Source organism: Misgurnus anguillicaudatus, chromosome 19, assembly GCF_027580225.2.
Source record: "Misgurnus anguillicaudatus chromosome 19, ASM2758022v2, whole genome shotgun sequence".
Classification (NCBI taxonomy): Eukaryota; Metazoa; Chordata; class Actinopteri; order Cypriniformes; family Cobitidae; genus Misgurnus; species Misgurnus anguillicaudatus.
This window is the reverse complement of record NC_073355.2, coordinates 11,610,963-11,615,711: the sequence shown is the minus strand read 5'-3', so window position 1 is coordinate 11,615,711 and position 4,749 is coordinate 11,610,963.

Sequence of the window (4,749 nt, the reverse complement as noted above, 5' to 3'; positions counted from 1 at the left end):
TGAAAAAAGACTAACAAGCTATCCTACAGCTAAATATATATTTACAAAAAACAAAAATTAAATGCAAATTTACAGAGCAGCAGAGTCTGTATTTGTGTTTATCAGTTAGATTAAAGTAATTTTAAACTTTAAAACTGCATTTAAAGGCAAACGATGCCTATTCTGTAATTTAACTTTGCGTGCTCAGAATTTTTACACGTTCACTGTATGATTTAACGAAATACGAATAGCCTAGTATTATATTCTGAATTTTAAAATTTATGAAAAACAAACTACTCTCAATTTATTTTGGTGTTTTTTCCCCCATGCTCACTTGTCTCCATTTTCCTGTTTTTAAGAATTAAGGCGGTGTAGTAAGTAGAACCTATCCATTAAATTAGTGACTTTCATTTATTGCGCCATGCGTAATTGCGCATGTAGAGGCATTTGCACTTCATTGCATATTTTGAAGGCCCAGCTGAAGCACTCACGGTTCGCCACTGAGTTACATTATACCTACACTATAAGTATGTATCTGGTATTACTCAGTACTTATCTAGAGTTACATAATGGGCCCTATTTGAACGATCTGAAACGCAAGTGCGAAGCGCAAAGCGCAAGTGACTTTGTGGGCGGATCTTGGGCACTGTTGCTATTTTCCTGGTGGGAGAAATAACTCTCGCGCCAGGCGCAAATCAATAAGGGGTTGGTCTGAAGTAGGTTCATTATTCATAGGTGTGGTTTGGGCGTAACGTCAAATAAACCAATCAGAACGCTATCCAACATTCTCTTTAAACGCAAGTGCGCAAGTTTCATGGCGGGTTGCTATTATTATGATGGATTTACCAGACGCACGGCAGGAGCGGTTCACAGCCGAGGAGACCCACGTTCTTGTAAGAGCAGTCAAAGACAGAGAAGTTGTTTTGTATGGGGATAGGAGAAACCTGCCCAAATCAGCGTAGGTTAAACAGGCGTGAGAGAAAATAGCCATCAGCTGGCATCCCCATCGTTGCGCCAAGTGCTACAATGATGTCAGGAGATGGGGGAATCCCAAGTTTGCCAGCATAAATCGGGCACAACGTGTAACGGAAGGTGGATCTGCCTCTAAACGGGACCTGACACCAGCAGAGGACATCGCTGCGTCCACCCTCACCGCTGAAAGGGTTTGGGGGCTTTGAAATTGGACCCAAGAAACGCAAGCAAGGTCCAACCCCAAAGTACACTTACAAATCAAGTTCATATACATTAAGGTTTCTTATGAAAACATTTTAATTATTAGTTACATAAAATAAACGTAATACAGCCACACAACAAACTTATGAAAATGTTTTAAAGCTCACGTAACACACGCTGTTTCTGCATTTCTGATGTTAATCTGGAGTACCTATAGAGTAGTATGACATCCTTTATAACTCTAAAGAGTCTTTAGTTTAATCAGATTTATAAAAGAAAGATTAGCTTTACCGAATCTTTCCGATAACGTACGAAAAAATGAAGAAGGAGGAGTTATAACACGGGAGGAGCGAGTACGAGTCATGCAACACTATACAACACTGTTTTAACTTATGATTCACTACATGTTCGTGTCATTTATATAATATACACGCGCCTATTTCCAACATAAGACAGAAGTCTTACTTAACGCGTGCAACTCGTCATGACCCGGTTCTGAAAATCCACCGCATCAAACACACACGCAAAACTCCGCTGCTAATCCGAAAAATAAACTATATCCATTGTTTCCATAAGGCTGGATGTCTTCTCCTTACATCCAAAAACACACTTCTTGTTGTGCCATTGTTGACTTTTGAAATTAAACAAAGCTGAGTGGTGTCTGGGCGGGGTTTTGCGTGGGAAGTTTTCCGGCGGAAGCCCATATAAAGAAGTGATTCGTATCGAAAACCCCTGAAACGTCAGTTAGAACTGTAATCGAAAAAAACTAGCCGAAACTTGTACGAACCCTGGCAAAGTGCATTCGGCACAGAAATACTCTGAAACACGCCCAACTGCTGTTTTGACACTTTGGCTACGTTTAGCATGAGAAAACAACTCTATAACTGTTTTAATAAGTCAGAATGCTTGAAATACCATTAAACCCCCCCCTTTAATCGTTATTTGCATGACTTTTTAACGCAGCCACACAATAAATAAAAACTATCACCACAATGCTCACCACAATGATTTCCCTTATCTCATGTGTTAATATTTTTTATTGTAACAATTTATGATTTGCAAAAATAACTGTTGCATCTGTGTAGATTGGATAAGCAAAGTGTGTGCGCGTTGTGCATGCTATACATTATGGTCAAGCATGCGGCCTTAAAATAGCATAATGAACTACGTGCAACGCGCCACTGACTTTAGACTAGTTTTTTTGGTCAGTGGCGCAATTGTTTTTTGAAACTGCAAAATGGCATCAGGGATGGTTTGTGCCAGAACACGCAAGTTCATTCCCTAGTTTGCCGACGTGCGTCTGTGGAGGGAAAAACCCGCTGTGCGCTGGTGCAAAATACGAATGATACATGCTTCACTGACAAAGTCAATTGCGCTGGGTGCAAGATAGGGCCCAATAACTACCAAGTATGTACCACTGGTAAGTACAGGAATAATACCAGTTAATTACCATGTAGATACCTAAAAGCAAGTACCACACATTTGTCGGTAAGTACAACTTATTTACCATATATGTACAAGGTAAGTACACGTATTGTAAAATAAAGTGCTACCGACTTTTTTTCTGGACATAGAGATTTACAGCAAAAGTAAAAGCAGAAAATAGTAAAACAATTCACCTGCATAATTTATTCATGCCACAAAACATGCTGGAAGTCATGGAAGAGTTTTGAGTCAATCTTGATGTTCCTTTGTTTTTAACTGCAGGCATGTAAGATTATAAAATAACTATAAGCGGGAGGGAGAGGGCGTGCACAGGTTGTGCCGGAATGTGACCAATGGGGGATCGTGTGCAGTGACTGGGGGAGTTAGGTCGAGCTCAAGAGTAATGAGGAAGTGATCAGATGTGTGTATTGGGGTGACCTGGGTGTGGTAAGTGGAACAGCAGCGTGTGTAGATAAGATCTAAAAGATTACCAGACCTGTGGGTTGGTGAAGTAGGGACTCACTTGAGGTCAAAAGACGCAGTCTGGGGGTTGAAGTCAGCTGTCTGTGGTTTCTCAAGGTGGATGTTGAAGTACCCAAGTACTACTAAAGGAGTACCATCCTCTGGGAATGAAGACCGAAGTACATCCAACACCTCCAAGAAGTGTCCAAGTTGACCTGGGGGTCGATTGATAACTAAAAAATGGACTTTAGTAGGGTGGATGATAGTAACAACATGCGACTTGTAAGAGCTGCCAGCACATGAGGGTGTTTGCTGTTGTTGGGAATTCTTAAATTAAGATGCTTTTTCTTGATGAGCAAAACGAACCGAGCAAATAAGTCTAGTTTTTAGACCCAAAATTTCAATTTTGTGCATAAAACAAGCAAAAAAATGTGTTACCCCATTGGCTTACCCCATATTTTAAACCACATACAATTTCCAGACAATAACAATGTAAGTGTGTTGATTTAAAGGTATAATAAAATGGTTATAATTGTAGTAAATATGTACTTACTGAAATTATAAATGTTCAGGGTACTTCATGGTACTTCTACTTGATTTTTAACACTTGACAGCTAAACATTTTACAGTCTTATTTAAACAGTTTATCATAAGTAAAGTGGCTAAACTTGGGCTGTTTGACTGCACCGTCAATTTGGAAAAAAGTTTAAAAAACGTTAGCATTTTTTATCATGAAATAAATGTTAAAAGTTCTTCCTATTGAATGCAAAAGGCCTTTTCACCAACTATTTTATATTATATTATGTTCATAACATGTTATGTTAACATTCCATTTTGTGCGGCTATAAATCATTACAATCAAACCTTTTATTTAGTAACAAATATAATCAGTTAATGAACTGGAAAAATTTGAATTTAGTCTATATGAATACAGTCTTATTAAAACTGAAAAAAAATTATTCATTCAATTTACACATTTTTTTTAAGGTAAGTGGTTGCAATCGATTTATTTAAGCTACATTTAAACAAAAAAGATTAGTAAAGTAAAATAAAATGAAAAACTTTTGTTTAAATGTAGCTTAAATAAATTGATTGCAACCACTTACCTTAAAAAAATTGTGTAAATTGAATGAATCATTTTTTTTCAGTGTAATTTACTCTGTAAAAATACATTTATTTGATACAGTGTAGTTGACATAAACATTGTGTAGCATAATTTTGTTTAAAACAGGTTTGTAATGAGGCAGACAATTTCTAGAAAGCTTCCATAAGATGTTAAGTTAGACAATACATTTTTAGTCACCATTATGATCAGTGTTTGCTTCAGTTGGACGTGTTTACTTCAGCAGTCCAGACTATGATAATGAAAAAAAATGTTTTAAAGATAAAGGTAATTGGTAGAGTTAATGCCCTACAAATGGTAACCCAGAAGCCAAGTTTATGTTTTGCAATAATGTTGGTCACACACACAGTCTGAGCAACACCTTGCTGATTCAAGACAGCATGATATAGCACAAGATATTGAGAAAATACTTACCTTACTTCTGTTTAACTATTACCACAATTGCAAAATCTTTTGGACCTACTTGTTTCAACTAAATTTTTGCATTTTTTTTCCGTAGAAAACACTTTGTAATAAATGTTGTCTTTTTAAAAACATAGTTTATGCACAGGGTTGCAAAATAAAGGAATGTCCTGAGGATTAAATAA